General features: G+C 45.4%; 1 protein-coding gene and 1 long non-coding RNA gene across 2 annotated transcripts in view; both read right to left on the reverse strand.

The window, feature by feature from the left end:
- LOC140722539 (NACHT, LRR and PYD domains-containing protein 3-like) overlaps positions 1–20,260 on the reverse strand; it is a 333,835-nt gene that overhangs the window by 49,254 nt on the left and 264,321 nt on the right. The gene's annotated exons all lie outside the window — the stretch shown is intronic.
- Positions 327–7,284, reverse strand: LOC140722541 (uncharacterized). The gene is made up of 3 exons (XR_012097657.1): positions 7,172–7,284; positions 2,570–2,743; positions 327–438 (listed from the first exon to the last, which is right to left on the reverse strand). It is a non-coding gene; the product is annotated as an uncharacterized lncRNA (long non-coding RNA).

Below are 20,260 nucleotides of genomic sequence, written 5' to 3' on the forward strand. Positions count from 1 at the left end.
CGGACCGACCACAACAGGTTGTATCCTGGAAGCGGAACGAGACCACCGGTTCGAGGACGTTAACGGGACTCCCTGCCCATCATCAGGTGCCCAACTTCCCCCGGGATCGGCTTCAGTACTCACCGATGTGAAAATGTTGGTCGCGTTCACCCCTAGTAACCGGTTATCAATACTCACCGATGAGAACTTGATTAATTGTTCCAGGAGACAGCGATCGGACTATCCGCTCCCAGCAGACGATCCGCTTCAACAGAGAACGGAAAGAAAACCCCGCCCATCCGGAGTCTGTGAGAGCGGGGGCGGGGCCTCGGAAGCGAGAACCTGAGATGCTGCAGATCTGCGTTTGAAATGGGAGTGAGAACCTGGATCACGTGACGGGTGGAGGGTTTCCCACCTGAACCGGTGACTCTGCTCCTTGCCCCTCACACGCTGCCCGACCTACAAGCCGCATTTTACATATTATTTCATATTTAGCCCAGCTACACTTTTAATCTCTCCCTCTGCGTCTTCCCCGTCCCCATCGCTCCACCACCCGGTTCTCAGAGTTACTGGATCAATTCTCATCCCGTTCCGACACTGAATTCCCACCCGAAGAAGAATTGTGCAGGTTTCATTGAAATCACTTCTACGTTTATAAACACTAATTTCTATTCACATTCCTCCGGAGCCTCACTGGACAGGAACACTGAAACATCAAGTGAGAAACAGGAGGAGGTGGCCATTCAGCCCCTTAAACTATCAACAAGATGACGGCTGCTCTCCCATCTCAGCCACATGTTTCTGCATTATCCCCATTTCCTCGATCCCTTCGGTCTCCACTAACTGCCGGCCTCTGTTTTATGTGAGGACGATCACTGATCTTCATCGTCCTCCAGGAATCAGTCTGGTGAATCTCTAAAAGAAACACTCTCTAACTTCTTGTAATCCTCCGTGGAATTAAATATCTTCTGCAGCCCCGTGTTGCCCCAACCACTCACCTCCCACCGCTGTCACTATTTCCATCGTCCCACCTCCCCCCTCACCTGGATCCGCCTCTCTCTCCCCAGCTCTTGCCCCATCCCCAGCCCTCACCTCCTTTCTCTGACTATTTCCCGTCCACTCTCAGTCCAGAGGGAGGGTCTCGGCCCGAAATGTTGACGGTCCATTTCCCTCCACAGATGCTGCCCGACCCACTGAGTTCCTCCGGCAGTTTGTTCTTTGGTCTGTATAACCCGTGTTAGTATGGGGAGCGGGATTTTACACCATATTCCAGGTACAATCTCAACTAAGCCCAAAGAAGTGAAGCCATGTCACTCCTTTACACAATAACATTTACAATAAGCACAATGTACCTTCGACCTAACCCCCTACCTACTGCCGGGAATGTGGAACAATCCTTGTTCCAAGCCTGCACCGTCATCGCTTCCCAACTCCTCTGACACAACACTGCCGAATGCATTGGTGTTTCTTCCTGCACCTGCTGTCAAGTTTACTTAGTCCATTTACTGACTCGTCGAACCCTTTTCTCGAACTATCTTTCTTCATCTCAGGAGGCCGTATATCCACTGACATCTTGTATAAACCCATTGATTCTCACAGCTACCTGCACTATACCCATTCCATCCCTTCTCTCAGTTCCGCTGTCTCCGCCACATCTGCTCTCAGGATGAGGCTTTTCATTCCAGAACTAATGAGATGTCCTCCTGCTTCCTTTCTTCCCCAGCAATGCTGCCCTAATCCGCATTTCTTACGCCCATCTTCCGTCTGCCCTCAGCCCATCCACCCGCGGCCCCACAATGGAGAGGTTTCCTCTGATCCTCATCTACCACACCACCAGGTTCTGCGTCCAGCACACAATTTTCAGTAACATTCGCCATCTCGAACGGGATACTAGTAACAAACATAGCTTTCCCTCACCCCTCTCCCCCACACTTCCGCTCCTTTCGCGACTCCCTCTTCCATTCTTCCTTTCCCGCTGATCGCCCTCCTTGAGGTTTTCCTTGCGAGCGTCACATGTGCCAAACCTGCCCCCAGGAAGCACAAGTTCCTCTTTATTATAGATAGGGTCTAATCTTGCTGTTAACATTGAGTTTGTTACAGGGCCCCAGAGTCTGCAAACAGATGATTGTCAGGAAGCAGAAGCTGATGGTGAGAAGCTGTTTCTTGGACTTGGGTTCCGTGCTTAGTGATGTTCCCGGGGTTACACCCATTCCTACTTGTCGTGTATATCGATAATTTGGTTCATAAGGTACAGGATATGGTTAGTCAGTCGGCACAAATTAAGTTCAAGCAATTACATTTCTGAAAGACAGTAAGTATAAACAAACCCCTCTCATTCCCGCTCCCCACTCAGAACTGACCAAAAGCTATTTCAAAACACGCAAAAGCTTGAAATGAGCAAACACTGAGGGAATGTGAGTGGCTTTAAAGAGCTGGGCTGCTGACAACACATTACCAGACTTGAAGTGATTGCAGCTGGGTATGACAGAGGCTTACCTGGCACATTCAGTCTCATTCCAACTGTTTCCTACCTTCCTTTGTATAGATATGTAATGTCTAAAGGACCAGTGTTTGAGTAAATGAGACTCACCAGACTTTCTCCTGACTGAATCAATGGAAACCCTGAGTCAGAAAGGTTCTCTCCAGTTGGTGCTCTCAGTCTTCGGGCTAGTTCACTTGTTGATGTTCCCTCGTCTTCAGTCGTGGTTTGCTTCCATTTGGGGTTTTTCTTCCAATAAATCTCTCACCGAAGCTCCAAATTCAACTAGACAGATAATAAAGCACATTAACAATACAAATGATAAAACAAATATTTCCGTTCATCGAAGTTTAAACGTTGAAGACAAATACAACGATTTCAAAGAACAAATCTGAAATTTCCCCTCGTACTTCCCAATGCCTGATATGGGATACGATGGAGTCATCGTTCAGTTATGGTCAGACACAAGATGTAGGAGGAGAATTAGATGATTCAGTCCATCGAATCTGTTCCACCATTCAAACATGTTTTTTATTCCAACACCATATTCCTGCCTTCATTCTGCAACCCTGAAGCTACTGAGCAATCACGAACATATTAAAATCTGCCATAAATATACGCAAAGGGCAGCCTCCACCCCCCTCTGCGGCAACAGATTCCACACAGCAGCTGTCCTTTAACTGAAGAGATTTTTCTCAAGCAAGGCTGCAGGCCCGGGTGGTGTCAGCCCCATGGTGCTCAAAGCCTGTCCCACCCCCCCCCCCAGCTATGTGGAGTACTTCACCATGTCTTCAACCTGAGCCTGAGTCTCCAGAGGGTTCCTGTTCCTTGGAAGACGTACTGCCTCGTCCCTGTACCGAGGACGCCGCGCCCCAGTGGCTCCAATGACTACAGACCGGTGGCAGTGACCTCCCACATCATGAAGACGCTGGACAGACTTGTCCTAGAGCAGCTCCAGCCTGTAGTTAGGCCACACTTAGACACCCCTCCAGTTCGCCTACCAGCCCCGACTAGGAGTTGAGGATGCCATTGTCTACCTGCTGAACCGTGTCTACGCCCAGCTGGACAAGCCGGAGAGCACTGTGAGGGTCATTTTTTTTTTGACTTCTCCAGTGCGTTCAACACCATCTGCCCTGCTCTGCTGGGTAAGAAGCTGACAGTGATGCAGGTGGATGCTTCCCTGGTGTCATGGATTATTGATTACCTGACTCGCAGACCACAGTATGTGCGCTTGCAACACTGTGTGTCAGACAGAGTGGTCAGCAGCACTGAGGCTCCACAGGGAACTGTCCTGTCTCCCTTTCTCTTCACCATCTACACCTCGGACTTCAACTACAACACAGAGTCTTGCCATCTTCAGAAGTTTTCTGATGACTCTGCCATAGTTGGATGCATCAGCAAGGGAGATGAGGCTGAGTACACAGCTACGGTGGGAAACTTTGTCACATGGTGCGAACAGAATCATCTGTAGCTTAATCTGAAAAAGACTAAGGAGCTGGTGGTGGACCTGAGGAGGGCTAAGGCACCGGTGACCCCTGTTTCCATCCAAAGGGTCAGTGTGGACATGGTGGAGGATTACAAGTACCTGGGGATAAGAATTGACAATAACTGGACTGGTCAAAGAACACTGAGGCTGTCTAGAAGAAGGGTCAGAGCCGTCTCTATTTCCTGAGGATACTGAGGTCCTTTAACATCTGCCGGACGATGCTGGGGATGTTCTCCGAGGTTGTGGTTACCAGTGCTATCATGTTTGCTGTTGTGTGCTGGGGCAGCAGGCTGAGGGTAGCAGACACCAACGGAATTAACAAACTCATTCGTAAGGCCAGTGATGTTGTGGGGCTTTCTGACGGTGGTGTCTCAAAAGAGAATGCTGTCCAAGTTGCATGCCATCTTGGGCAATGTCTCCTATCCACTCCATAATGTACTGGTTAGGTACAGGAGTACATTCCGCCAGAGACTCGTTCCACCGAGATGTAACACTGAGCGTCATAGGAAGTCATTCCTGCCTGTGGCTATCAAACTTTGCAACTCCTCCTTCGGAGAGTTAGACACTCTGAGCCAATAGGCTGGTCCTGGACTTATTTCCCCTGGCATAAGTTACTTATTATTAATTAATTATTTCTAGTTTTATTTTGCAGTATTTCTACTCTATTATTGGTTAGTGCGGCTGTAACGAAATCCAGTTTCCCTCTGGATCAATAAAGTATGTCTGTCTGCCTGTCTGTCATCATAATTTTAAAAGCAGGCGTCTTTATTCTAAGACGGTGCTCTCAGATCACAGACTCCCTGTCGAATGGAAACATCCTCTCCATGTCCACTGTATCCAGGCTTTTCAGCATTCGGTAGGTTTACTTAAACATACATCCCTCCACCACCCCCACTGCCCCTCTGAACTCCATTGAGCACAGGTCCAGAACCATCAAATGCTCCTCATACATAAAGCCGATCATTCTTGAGATTATTCATGTGGACCTTGTTAGCAACAACTGCACTGAACAGATTCCCAGGAACAACAGGCAAATTGATACCAGAACAATTTAGTGCGAAAAGTTGTGGTTTGTTTAAACGGTTTGAACAATGATCCCACAGACCAGAAATACTCGCTCAACACATCATAAACCTGGGCAAGTTGACCCCCGGGTCCATTTTACTTGATCTAAAACTATGATATCCCATGACCCAGCCTCACAGGGTCACACAGCTGAACCTGTCCCTTACCGACGCCAGAAGCCTCGCACATCGTCCACACATCTCACAGCAAGTGGTGTATTCAGGGATATACCCACAACCAATGTCCAGATGCCCGAGACTTCTGATTCATTTGGAAGGAGGAACATCGTGTCCTATCTGTATAAGTACTAAGGATTACAGCCAAAACCGCAACTCTAGGACTCCTTGCTACCGATAAAATGATGCAGTGTTTCGGCCAATCAGAGTTCAGAAACTAACACTCAATCAACCTATGGCAGAACGGGAAGCTGATGATCATCTGACTGGACCAATGATCGGGCTGGAAAACCTGGGCGTGAGTCACCAGATACAAGCGATACGTTTCACATTGTCTCCTGCAGCTAAACTGACACAATTTATCGTTATCTTATTGTTAAGTGAGGTCTTGTCCAGCACAATTGTGTAGGCTAACAGGAATAAAATGCTTGTGATACAAAATTGAAATAGTATTGCTGGAAACTTGTTTCATCAGATAGGACGTGTGGAAAGAGAAACTGTGGAAGAGCCAGTATCTGAATTGGGATTGTCCAAGTTACTTCCCGATCTGCTGAACGGTCTCAGCATTTTCTCTTTTTACTTTAAATGATGCACAACTATTGACTGATTACAAGATCTTTGCGACGGCCTGAACAAAGTTGCACAAATGTAATGCCCACATTCATTAGTTTTGTCTTCATTCCAACACAGGGATAAATCCGTCGATAAAGTCAATGCTCATAACATCCTCCCCACCCCACTATCAGTCTGTTACATCTGCTCCCGAGGCCCATGTCTCTCATTGAGGGACCGTGACCAGAGAGCGATAAAAATGTGCACCACTCCCTGCAAGTCACATGGGCTGTTACCGTGGCAACAGAGAAAGTGGCTCTCCAAAAATGACAAAAATTAAATGAAATAACAGACTCACTTTAAATGCTGTCAAGATTAACACTTCGCCATTTTGTAATGTTGAAAATAAAATTGTAATTATTGATGCGATACAGACTGTCATTGAGGTGGTGGGTTACAGAATGGACAGGGGCTGAACAAGATGGTTGATATATATCACTGAGGTGGTGGGATACAGAATGGACAGAGGTTGAACAAGATGGTTTATATATATCATTGAGGTGATGGGTTACAGGTCTGAGAGAGGTTAAACAAGATGCGCGGGGAATGAGCAGATGGAACCAGATGGGAAAAGGGATCATCATTAGTTTTCTCTTCATTCCAACACAGGAATTATTCAGTACACACAGTCAATGCTCACAGCATCATCCCCACCCCTTTATCAGTCTGTTACATCTGCTCCTGACGCTACTAACTCTCACTGAGCAACGGTGACGAGAGCGCGATAAAAATGTTTACCACTCCGTACCGGTCACATGGGCTGTTATCCTGGCAATGCAGAAAGCGGCTCTCCAAAAGTGACCGAAAATGTAAACAACAGAGTCAATTTAAAACGCTGTGAGTCTCGTTATGACAATATTAACATCATTCAATATTGCATGTACTTGTTCAAAATAAGTCTGTGAACCTTGGCTTTCATTAATTGGTGTGAAGCCCCCCCCCCCCCCCCGCCGCGCCCACAATCCCCCGTACAGCAATAACTTCAAGCAAATGCTTCCGTTAACTGCTGATCTTCCTGCACATCGGCCTGGAAGAATTTTATGTCATTCCGCCTTACAAAACTGCTTCGACGGAACTGCTGCTTCGAGGTAGGATTCCTCGACGGAACTGCTGCTTCAGCCCATTCCGCAACTTTCCTATGGGATTAACGTTAGGACTTTGACTAGGCCATTCTAATTTTCTTTTGAAATTATTCTATTATTGATTTACACTTGTCTTCTGGATCATTGTCTTGTTGCGTTATCCAACCTCAATTAAACTTCAGTTGACAGAGTGCTACCCTGACATTCTCCCGTAAAATGACTTGATATAAAATTAACACACAGCTATTTTATAACGTTGAAACTAAAATTGTAATGTTTGCCTTTACCTTACCTCAGGCTGCATTTAATAAATCCTCTGCTATTTCTAGTTAATAAACACCGATAGTGAGGCAAAATAATTCACAACGAGGAGACAGTAGTAGTTTCAATGATTACAGTCCAAACAGCAACTCTCCAAGGACTCGTTGCTACCGGTAATATGATGCAGTGTTTCGGCCAATCAGAGTTCAAAAACTAACACTGCGTCAACTTATGGCAGGATGGGAATCTGATGTTCATTTGACTGGACCAATGATCAGGCTGGAAAACCTGGGCGTGAGTCACCAGATACCGGGGATACGTTTCACATTGTCCCCTGCAACTAAACCGGATTCAATTTATCACGATCTTTTTGTTAAATCATGTCTTGCCCAGCACAACCGGTCATCACATTTCCTGTAGGCTAACAGGAATAAAATGTTTTTAATATAAAATTGAAATAATAGTGCTGGAAACTCGTTTCATCAGATTAGATTTGTGGAAAGAGAAACTGTGGAAGACCCAGTATCTGAACTGAGACTGTCCAAGTTGCTGCCCGATCTGCTGAACGTTTCCAGCTTTTTCTCCTTTTACTTTAAATTATGCACAATTATTGACTGATTACAGGATGTTTGTGACGGCCTGAACAACGTTGCAGAAATGTAATGCCCACATTCATTAGTTTCGTCTTCATTCCAACACAGAGTTAATACAGTCGTTACATTCACTACTCACAAAATCCTCCCCACCCCACTATCAGTCTGTCACATCTGCTCCCGAGGCCCATGTCTCTCATTGAGGGACCGTGACCAGAGAGCGATAAAAATGTGCACCACTCCCTGCAAGTTACATGGGCGGTTACCCTGGCAACAGAGAATGTGGGTCTTCAAAAATGACAAAAAAATGCAATAACAGACTCACTTTAAATGCTATCAAGATTAACACTTCGTCATTTTGTAACGTTGAACCTAAAATTGTAATTATTGATGCGATAAAGACTGATCCGAAATTGACAAGAAGTTTGATATATATATCATTGAAGTGAGGGCATACAGACTGGACAGAGGTTGAACAAGATGGCTGATACATACTGAGGTGGTTGGATACAGGTTGGACATGGGTTGAACAAGATGGTTAATATATATCATTGAGGTGGTGGGATAAATGCTGTACAGAGGTTGAACATGATAGCTGATATATATTATTGATGTGGTGGGATACAGGCCGGACAGATTTTAAAGAAGATGGTTGATATATATCATTGAGGTGGTGGGATACAGACTGGACAGAGGTTGAACAAGATGGTTGATATATATCATTGAGATGGTGGGACACAGACTGGACAGAGGTTAAACAAGATGGTTGATGTATATCATTGGGATGGTGGGTTACAGGCTGGACAGAGTTTAAACAAGATGTGTGGGGAATGAGCAGATGGAACCAGAATGGAAAAGGGATCATCATTAGTTTTCTCTTCATTCAGTACACACAGTCATCACTCTTCAACTCTGGGATGTTGGTGGGATTCCTTGCCTGAGCTGCTGCTTCAGGCCATTCCACAACATTCCTATGGGATTAACGCTAGGGCTTTGGCTCGGCCATTCCAAAACTTGATTTTTTTTTTTGAAATTATTGTCTTATTTATTTACTCAAGTCTTTCGGACCATTGTCTTTTTACGTTAACCAACTTCAGTTAAACTTCAGGTGACAGTCTGCTACCCTGACATTGTCCTGTAAAGTGTCTTTATATAAAATTAACACAGCTGCCATTTCATACCGTTGAAACAAAAATTTGAAATGGCTGCCTTTACCCTACCTCATGCTGCATTCAATAAATCCTCTTCTAGTTCTAGGTAACAAACACTGAGCGCGGAAATATCTCAGTAAGGCAGAATACTTCACAATGAGGTGAGAGTAGGAGAAAGATTGTTGATATATAATTATTGATAAGATACAGGTACAATATGAGCACGGAATGAGCAGATAGAACTTGGTGGAAGAACACATAAAGGACAATCACTGATGGTCCTACAGAAATAGACTGAATTAACAGTATATACTATGATATGAATGATCCTAAAGTGAAAAAGCTAGAACGAACCAATGTAAACTTTGGTATATGCCCTTTGAAATTATGCATGCCTTGTAATCCAGGATATTTCCTGGTAAAGCTCGTCTGCAATCGCTCCAAAGCCTCGACATTCTTCCGAGAATGAGGTTATTAGAACTGTGTGAAATACTTCAGATGTGACCTAACTCGAGCTTTAACATAACTTCCTGACATTTGAAATGAACGCCTTGATTGTAAAGGTAAGCATACCATTGGCATTCTTAACCACTCTGTCCATCTGAGTAGTCTCTTTCAGGAAGCGGGGAACTTGGACTCCAGGATCCCTCTGCTCATCAACAATGTTCAGGTTCTTGTATTTGACAGTGTACTGTCTCTTTACATTTCTCCCACTAAGATGACAAGATGATAATCAAATCTCACTAAATTTTGTGGGGTCCTGTGGAATTCATAACGAAGTGCACAAGTACCGGAAGGTACAGGTACAGAGAAACACTGACTTGCGGCAGCATCACAGGCAAGTGCATTCAGATAACACACGGAACACAAATAATACGATTCTCTGGCATTAACAATATCGAAATGTGTTTTATGTTTTTAAATACAGGTTGTATGCAATGATATAATATATATATTATGTATCAATAACAGACTTAGAAATCTCATTAACAATGTAGAGATATAAGTTTTATGTCCTTAACAATATCTTAATATACATTTGTGTCATTATCAGTATATAACTATACTTTCGTGTCTACAACAGACTTAGAAATGTTGGATTTGGTCCCTCGGTCAGATTGCTGATACAGTTTGGGAAAAACTGGGCTCCAACCACCGGTCCTTACAACACGCACTGAAACATCTTGCAGACCCAGGAAGGATTTGGTTATTCCATCTCCTTAAACACAGAGACAACAGGAACAGGAGCAAGCCAGTCGGCCCTTCCAGCCTATACTGTCATTCAATAAGATCCCGGGCCAGTCCATCATTGCACCCCAACACCAATCCTATCCCCACTTTTCCCAGACCATTGGCCCGACTTGGAGGTCAACAGTCTTTCGGTGTTTGTCCATCAGTGGTGAATCCCTCCGTTCACCACCACCATGGTTTCAGACATTTCCACAGCTAAACTCCTCCTATCCCCACAGGGACAAATATCGTGTTTGCTCCTTCTCACACCACTGGTATCCTTTCAATAAAATCCCCCTCCCCTCCGTCTTCTGCCGGGATCCCCAACTCCCCCGGGAGCTGATTCAAGCCGATGGGCCGAGCGGTTTCCTCCAGCCTCTCAGCGATACATTAAAATCCGGCCGCAGGAGACACTTCACAAGCGCCGGAAATTCCCTCGGAGGGAATTGGAAATAAATCAGAAAGAGGGACATTTACTTTGGGGTTGGCTCCGCTTTGACGGGGTGGTCGCTGAGGGAGCGGGAGACGGATTCAGCGGGGCTACCGCCCTCTTGGATGCTCTCCATTCGCTATTGGGTGTAACCAATGATTGACATCACTTCGCACCAATGAGATAGCTCAGTTCCAGAATCCTCTGTTGATGGCCGTGTGTGGGTGACGTCACTTGTGAGAGAGAGAGAGAGAGAGCTCGTATTTAAAAACACCTGAATGGACGATACTTATGATTTCAGTGGGACAACAGCATTAATCACGGGTTTCATCACTGAATCCAGTGTTGTGGGATGTAAAGTCCACTGTTACGTGTCCGGCTGTGCCGTGTTGTTGGTGGAGTGGGCAGCGTGGTGTTTGTCTCGATTCGGGTCACAACACCAGAATTGTCAGCGGGGTCCACACACAGTGTGTTAGTCAACAGAAAATCTCTCGACCCTGCTGACTTTGTCTCCTGGTAAACTCAACAGCCTTAGCATGTGGTCCATAGATACCCCTTCATCTAAAAGTCAGTGAATCTTTTGGACAGCTGAGCGCAGAAAGGAATTAAGTTTATTGGTCATAAAACCTCGTCCAGACTTGGTTGGACGGATTTGATGTGGAGTTCGGGGTGTCACAGTGAAAGGGCCGGACGGCCGAACTCAGTCCGTTGTCCAAACATCTTTCCAGGTGAGGCGACACTTCACCTGTGAATCCCCTGGGGTCGCCTAATTCGATGCAGCCTCCTCTACACTGGTGACACCAACTCCTCCACATTTGTGCAGCGTTAGGTTTTATTTTTGGGGGCAGGGGGTGTCGATGTTCTTGTTGCGTTTTGTGCGGGGAGAGGAGTTTTTTGAGGTTGACGATGGGATTGCCATTCTATTTATGTGTGTGTGTGTGTGTGTGTGTGTGTGTGGGTGGGTGGTATTTTGTGTTTGTCTCTGAACGGCGTTCATGTTCTTTCTTTTTTTCATGGCTGTCTGGAGGAGAAAAAAATCGGAGTTGTATATGGATACATGCTTTGATAATAAATTAACCTTTGAATTATCTGCTACGAGTTGGACTTCTAGACACTAGACGCTCGAATACTACAGCACAATACAAGTCCTTCAGCCCTCGATGTTGTGCCGACCCATATGTTCCTTAAAAAATGTACTAACACACACTACCCCCGTAATCTTCTATATTTCTTTCATCCATGTGCCTGTCCAAGGGGCTCTTAAATACCCCTAATGTTTTAGCCTCCGCCATCATCCCTGGCAAGTTATTCCAGGCACTCACAAACCTCTGTGTAATAAACTTACCCCTGATGTCTCCCCTAAGCTTCCCTCTTTTAACTTTGTACCTATGCCCTCTGGTGTTTGCCATTCGTGCCCTGGGGAACAGGTACTGACTATCCATCTGATTTATACCTCTCATAATCTTGTAGACCTCTAGCAAGTCCCCCCTCATTCTTCTACGCACCAAAGTGAAAAGTCCCAGCTCTGCTAACCTTGTCTCATAAGAATTGATTTCAACATCCTGCGAAATCTTCTCTGTACTGTCTCCATAGCTTCCACATCCTTCCTATAATGAGGTGACCAGAGCTGAATACAATACTGTAAGTGTGCTCTCGCCAGAAGTTTGTAGATTTGCAACATGTCCTCATTACTCTTGAACTCAATCCCCCTATTATCCCATAGGCCTTCTTATCTATCCTATCAAACTGTGCAGCGACATTGAGGAATATATGGATTTCAACCCCAAAGTCCCTCTGTTCATCCACACTCTTAAGTAACCGACCAATAACCGTGCACTGAGCCTTCTGGTTTGTCCTTCCAAAATACATCACCTCACACTTCCCCGGAATTGAACTCCATCTGCCACTTTTCTGCCCAACTCTGCATCCTGTAACCTTCGATAACCTACAGCTCCACCCACAACTCAATCTTCGTATTATCTGCAAACTTACTCACCCATCCTTCCACTTCTACATCCAGGTCATTTATAAAAATCACGAACAGCAGAAATCCCAAGGCAGATACTTGCGGCACTCACTAGTCACCGACCTCCAGGCATCTGCTTTCGTCCTGCAGAGTATGAAAATATTTGCCCACGGCTATATAGTTTAAAGGTATCCCATAATGTTCCACTGGAAATTTCTTCCGTTGAGTTAGTTGTAAAGAAGAATGCAATCTGTTCTTTAATGAAATTAACAAAATTTAAATCCTGAAGCAAAACAGAGTTTAAACCACCATTGTCGATTGGTCCTCTTGCGCGTACTAGGCGCTGTCTCCGCGCCGGCTTTCAAGTCTCCGTATTTTTCTTCTCGGGTGGGGTTCAGTTCCTGCCTCCAACGCTGGAAATTGCCCAGAGTATTCCGTTACTAACATGACTCTGTATAAGAGTTTCATCATACCACTCTGCGCTTTCGTTACAACAGCAGGGTTTTGTGGTCACAGAGACGGGGAGGGAGGATGAATATCGCGAAGACTAGTTGAGGAAAGTGAGATCGGCGGATACGGTGTGGGAAGGACTCGGGTCAAGCAGGCGGGGTGGGAGAGGTCAGAGAGATGGCACGGGTTGCTTGTTTCCCAGGGGACTATAGAATGTAAGCGCTGTAATCCCAGAATGCCCCGCAGGTAGTAAAGTCAAAACCGCCCAGTGTATTTATGGACCGTATTCTCTGACTCACACTTCCCTATCTCATCCCAGTCCCTTTCTCTCTCTCTCAACCCCAGTGTCTATATCCCTCCCCCAGCTCTTACAATCTCCCGTTTCCCTGTATTCACCCGTCTCCCCAACTCCTCTGGCCACCAGTATCTCCCGCCTCTCTCTCCCTCCATTGACTCCCCAATCCCACGAGTTTCTCCCTCTACTTGCCATCACTTCTACTCTACCCATCATACAGCCGCGTCTCTGAATCTCCCCTTCCGAGTTCTCTTCCAATCTCCTTCCTCACCCCGATTCTGAAATATCTCTCCTCACCCCAGAACTGCCGACTTCCCCGGCCCCCTCCCCCTCGATCTCTCTCTACTTCACCGGTCTCTGTCCCAGACTCTCCCCCACCCCCCCCCCCCCGTCCCTCCGTCCCAAGTCTCTGCCTCATCTCTCTACCCTAGCTCTGTCATACAATTCTCCCTCTACCCCGCCCCCACTCTGTCTCGCTCAGTTTCCCTCTCCCTCTGCCGTTCTCCTCTCTAGAATCTCGGCTGCATCTCTCTTCCCCTCCCCTCCCGTCCTATTCTCAGTCTCTCGCCGCCGTCTCTCTACATTCCCCAGTCTTTTTGTCCCCCCCACCCGTCTCTCACATTCTCTCTCTCCGGTCTCTCCGTAACCGCGGCTCCTCTTTCCTTGCCCCCTCCCCCCCCCCTCTCTCTCTCTCTCTCTCTTCTCTCTTTCTCTCTCTCTCTCCTCTCTCTCTCTCTCTCTCTCTCATCTCTCTCTCTCTCTCTCTCTCTCTCTCTCTCTCTCTCTCTCTCTCTCTCTCTCTCTCTCTCTCTCGTTCTCTCTCTCTCTCTCCCCGAACCTTCGCCTTCCTCTGGACTTTCACTCCGCCAGTCTATTTCTCATTCAGTCACTCTCTCTCCGTCGCGTTCCCCTATCTCTCTCCCGGCTATCCCCCTCCCGCTTTCTACCAGACACCAAACTCCCGACTCCGATCTCACTCCACATCTAATATCACTCTCGAACCCCCGATCTTTCTCCACACCATATCCCTCGGCCTCCCCGGCTTCCCTCCCCATGATCTTTCTCTGCCCTCCGCTTTCTCTCGGTTCCTGAGCAGTCTCTATCCCCGACTCTTTCTCCCGAGTCCCTTTCTCTGGCCATCCTCGAATCCGTTCCTGGGTAATGATCTTTTTGTTCATTGACTGCTCATGGAGTGTCGTGGAGTGAAGATGGCGTCTGAACCTACGTGTTTTATTGTTGAAATAATAAAATTTACTTGCTGATAAGTGCAGATTCTCTGTACATCACTTATCATTACTACAGGGATGATTCTTGTAACAGTGGCGTCCATCATTAAAGTTGCCCACCAACAGGACACGACCCCTCTACAAAGTGTTACCAACGGGAGGGAGATTAATTGTACTGCTACCGTAAAGTTAACAAATTTCACGACATATGCCTGTGATATTAAATTTGTTTCTAATTCTGATTCAGTTGAAGCGGGGATGTGTCGGTTTGAATTAGTTGAAAGTCTGTCAGAACTTCGTGAGTCGTAGGGTTGTACTGTGCTGTAATATTCTATGTTCTATGCTCTATCTACTGTACCGCATCTCACTGTTTAAGTCCAGTCGATTATTTATTTAAAGCTACGACACCTTCGCTTCCAGACTACTCTCAATGCGCCTGATAATATTGCAGGATCATTTAACAATAGGCCATAAATATCAGTGACAGCCACAGGATGATAATGATAGTTTTGCCTGGAAGGGACTCGTCAAGTTCTACGTAAGGAGGAATTGTCCTCGATGTTAAATCTACGCTGGTCATGGGTTATGAAGGGAAGTATTTCTACAACCAGGATCATTTGCGATAGTCAGGATGGGCCAGTGCGTAGTAGGTCATGTCTAATCAAGCGTACAAAGCTTTACGAGGTAGTTACCAGGAATGGTGTTGACGGCAAGGCAGTGGATGCCGTCTGCAGGGACTTCAGCAAGGAGTTTGAAAGGTTTCACATGGGAGGATGGTCGGGATGGGTCAGTCGCTTGGCTTTCACAATGAGGAAGTAAATTGGGATCCTTGCTGTGTCCGTTGTTATTTGTAATCTATATCAACGATCTGGATAATCATGTCATCAACTGGATCAGCAAGTCTGCCGATGACAACAACATTATGGGTATAATCGACGGCGGAAAGAGTACCGGAGCATGAATCAGGATCTGGACCAGCAGGGAAAATGGGTTGAAAACTGTCAGATCGAATTTAACGCACACAACTGTTAGATGTCGCACTTTGGGAGGACCAGCCAGGGTTGGTCTGACACAATGAGAAATAGGGCACTGAGGAGTACGATAGAACAAACGAATCTGGGAATGCAGGTCCATAATTCAATGAAATTTGCGGCACAGTTAGAGAGCGTCGTGAACTTTTCGCACATTGGCCTTCCTGGACCAAAGTACGGAGTACAGGAGTTTGTATCTTACGTTGCTGCCGTTTAAGGCTTTATTGGGGCTTAATTTGGAATATTGTTTACGGTTGGGCTCAACTACCAGCAGGAAAGATGCAAATAAGATTGAAAGAATACAGAAAAAAAGTTACACGGCCATTGCCGGGACTGAATGTTTTGAATTAAAAGGAAAGGTTACATATGTCAGCACTTTATTCCCGAGCGGGTAGAAGACTAAGGGGAGATTTGATAGAGTTGTACAACATTATGAGGCGTATAGACAGTGTAAATGCAAGCAGGCTTTCTCCACTGATGTTGGGCGAGAATACCACTGGAGATCTTGGGTGAAGTGCGAAATGTGAAAAGTTTAAGGGAAACATGAGGGGAGGCTTCTTCACCCAGAGGGTGGTCAGAGTGTAGACAGTGCTGAGTACACCAATGGTAATTGAGATACCGATGTCAACGTTTAAGAGATGATTGGAGAAGTACACGGATGAGAGTGATTTGCAGCAACTGATGCGAAATTCGAAGGCTGCATATCTTTCCGAAATTCTATGAAGTGCTGATATATGTGAGCCTTAGCTTTCTACAGCTCACTCTCCTAAGTTCTTTAGAATGCGTATTGAGGCCTTTTGCTTTGGAAGTTGAGGATGGCCACGGTCCGGGTAGTAAAAATAAAGAAGCTTTTGACTTCATTTGACTTCATAGGCCAATGTACTGAGTACAGGAGTGAGGATGTTATGTTGATGTTGTTTAAGACATCATTGCTCTCTAATTTGGAATATTGTGTGCTTTTGGGCTCATCTACCTGCAGGAAAGATGTAAATAAGTTTGAAAGAATACAGAAAACAAATGAAGACTGTAGATCCGGGTTGGAGGTGGGTGTGACAGTGGTCTCAGTACGGTGAACAGATCTGTTGCTACAGAGGTGCTAATAGGTAAAAGGGATGATTAGCCTCGATATTATACAACAAAGAGTCATTTAATCCGAATCCTATCCTTGGTCAGAAATTGGAGGTCAGTAATCCTGGAAGTCGTTGGAGGTTTGGAGACGTCATGTTTTAATTGTGTTGAATATTAACTCGTGGACGATACGTTACCTTCTGCGCCTCTTTGTCTTGGAGTCGAAAGGCTTCATTAAATTGTTTATGATTGCAATTACAGATGTTTGTTAACCATTGAACAAATAAGAGCATGTCACTTTCTGAAATATTTTGAAGATATGAATGCATTGTAGCGATTTGCATTAGATTTGCCACCTTCTAATCTTTCAGTTCTTCTTCCGTGGTCAAGGAAAACACAAATATCCTGTCCGGAATCTCAGCAATATATTCGTTTCCCTTCCCAAATCAGCTCAATTATATCCATTCCGGCACCGGGGAATCATCTATCATAATGTTTTCCAAGTTTCAAGCGCATCCTCTTTCTCAGCGTCGGCATGTTCTGGCATATCTGCCTTTTGACGCTGTGTTCACATTCATTAATGTATGTTCAGTGAGGAGCTTGGACTCCAGACAGAAGTTTTCCTCTTTTACCTCTGATCTGCCCACACTGTCTCCAGTCTCCTCCTGTTCTTCACAGTGCAACTCGCCAAGGATTTCTCAAATCCCCTTCTAAATGTTCTAAATCCATTACTAAATTCTCTTCTGTGTGCATTGTGACCTTCCATAACCCTGCCAGATCCTTCTTTCCCGACACCTTAAGTACCTTTCTTTCTTCCTCTTGACGAGTTGTTCCAACTTTATTGCCACCTAGGGTTACTTTATGCTATCATCCTTGCCCTGTGTCAATGAAACAAACCCTTACTGAACCCCATGTCAGTGCTCCCTAAACAATCTCCACATATCTGTTGCACATTTCCCAGAATACATCATTTCCCAATTTACGTTCCCATCTTCCTGACAGGTAGCACCATACACCGCAGCCCCCCAATTAAACACATTCCATGCTCCCTGGTCCTATCCATGTGCAAGTTAAATAGAGGGCAGATCTGCCCTATTGCTCTGAAATGCTGACCCTCCGAGAGATCCGTCACCTGATCCGTTTCCGTTTCTAATATTAGATCCGGTATGGACTGCTCGCCAGTCCGCCTGTCTTCATATCGTGAGATGAATCCTTCCTCGACACAACTGAAAAATTATGCCATACCAAGACCTTTTACCCTGGGGAGATGCCAGAGAATATTCTGGAAGCTTCAGTTACCCGTGCCAATAACATGGCCGATGTCAAATATTGGCTTCCCGATCGGATCTTTACCGTTCCCGTAGCACTTATTTGGCTGATCCGGTGGGCGGCTGTATTCAATACTCCAAACGGAGTGATCAGCTTCATGTTTGTGTGTTAGTCGCACTATCTATTAATGAGCAAACGCTCCACGTTGTCCTCCCTTTCTGCAGCTGCGATACTATCCCTGGTTTCCTATTGCGTCCCCTTTACACTCTGTTACCCGACCCTGTCCATTTTGAAACAACTAAATCCCGGAAAGTCCTGAAGCCATCCCTGCCCTTGTGACAGTCGAGTGTCTGTGATAGATTGGAACATACCTCAACCAATGTAACAATCACGTCAGCAACATTGAGCGTTGGTATTGATTGTTTGAATTTATGACATATTTGCCAAAACTGTTCAATGTAAAACCGCTTTATTTGAAAACCCCGCTGAATTGTCATTAGACGCGGGCGTTATCTACACCGATGGCCATTTAATGTAAACACATACTTCATTCCATTCCTCAGCTCTTCTCTGAATTTCCTCTGTGTCAGTGTATAGATACAAGTATTGGTGCACACGCTGAGCATTTGCAACATGAACCCAAATTGTTGTAGGATGTATACCGGGGAGCTCAAATATCTGTCCTCGTAAAAATAGTTTTGTGTTTGCCATTTCAAGGAATGGGCTACATAGGGGATCCAAAATAATATGAAATTAGCTGATATAGAAAACAGCAAAATCATCGATTTTCTGCGTTTTTCCACCTCGGCATCTTTCTGATTGTCGCTGCTGTGCCGAAGCTTTCTGCGGACTCTATTTGCCACAACGATATGCCTTACGGTTAACCCATTAAACACCAGGATTAAGCCGATTGGTAGCAATGGTGTTAAAATACTGCCCAGTAATGCGTATCCTCTCCACACGGGTGAAGTAGCGTATTCAGATGTGCCGATGCACCGCCAGGGTGTGTTGTCAATGATGACGTAAGGTTCAAGGGCAAAATAAACCGGGGCACATCTCCCGCAGCTCACAATAATCACGGTCACCATAACCACCGTTGCTGTTCTCTCGGTGCAGTATCGCTCCCGCAGCTTTCCGCAACATATTGCGATGAAGCGATCGAAGGTAAAACTGACCGTAAACCAAACAGAACAATCCGTCGCTACGATCCCGAATACAAGTGTCAGAGCGCATACAGGAGTGATGAGCAGGGATCTGGAATAAATGTAGATATTGTTGGTCTGTTCCACTAAAGCAGAAACGATAACTACCATCAGATCCGCTGTTGCCATTCCAACCAGGTAACGGGTGATGCATTTGGAGAGTCCGCATTTTCCCCGAGATAGGATCACAATCGCCGTTAAATTAACTACAAGGAATTTGAAAAAAAAAACATTAGAAATATGAATAGAATAAATGTAGATATTGTTTGGTCTGTTCCACTAAAGCAACAACGATAACCACCATCAGAACCGTAGTTACCATTCCAACCAGGTAACGGGTGATGCATTTTCCCCGAGAGATGATCACAATCGCCGTTAAATAAACTGCAAAAAATATTTGAAAAAGAAATAGAAATCTGGTCAGCAACAGCTCTCTCTGAATGCTCCCATTCTTCCAATGCTATGCAGAGTAGAGTTTGTTTGGAAATGGAAAACGGAAATCCAGTGTGTACGGTCTCAGTAGCTGCACTTTGGCTGGAGGACAATGACGCATTGGAATGGTAGTGGATTGGCGAAACTCCGGCAGTTGACAGCGAGGAAATGAATTCCACTACTCAATTACTGACACCAGTTACTGGTATCTCCCTAGTAACCGACACCATTTCCATTATTAGAGGTAAAAGTGCTGACAGGTTTGTTTGTAGCGATGACAAGGTGGAAAGAAGGAGATAATGCAAGAGTTTTCATTTCCTTATTTGCAGAAGAACAGATCTACGTGTCGAAAATAGACTGGACCGTCATTTGAATAAACTACCACGTTGTTATAATGTCGAATTGTCTGCACTGATATAGACTCGGACCTGGAAAAGCAGAGACCTGTGTCACTTCATAAAGCCTAGCGAAGTGAAATTATGAAACATTGACAATATTGGCACCGACTTAATTGACAAAGAAAAAATTGCAATCGAAGTATGGAAATATACATAAAACAATCAGAACCATGAACCCTCCACTCTGGAAACGTTTCAGCCAATGGTAGCATCTGTGCTTAGTAAGAGCACAGATACCCCAGCAGAGTAACGACGGCACCATACATAAAGTAACCAGCTCCGGCATCTTACCGGGGACACCAACCGCTACAAGTGTGGGATAGAAAATGGCTGCGATGTAGTAAATCGTCGAATATCCCATATTCCGTCAGAACCAGTG

The sequence above is a fragment of the Hemitrygon akajei genome, unplaced genomic scaffold (genome assembly GCF_048418815.1).
Source record: "Hemitrygon akajei unplaced genomic scaffold, sHemAka1.3 Scf000080, whole genome shotgun sequence".
Classification (NCBI taxonomy): domain Eukaryota; kingdom Metazoa; phylum Chordata; class Chondrichthyes; order Myliobatiformes; family Dasyatidae; genus Hemitrygon; species Hemitrygon akajei.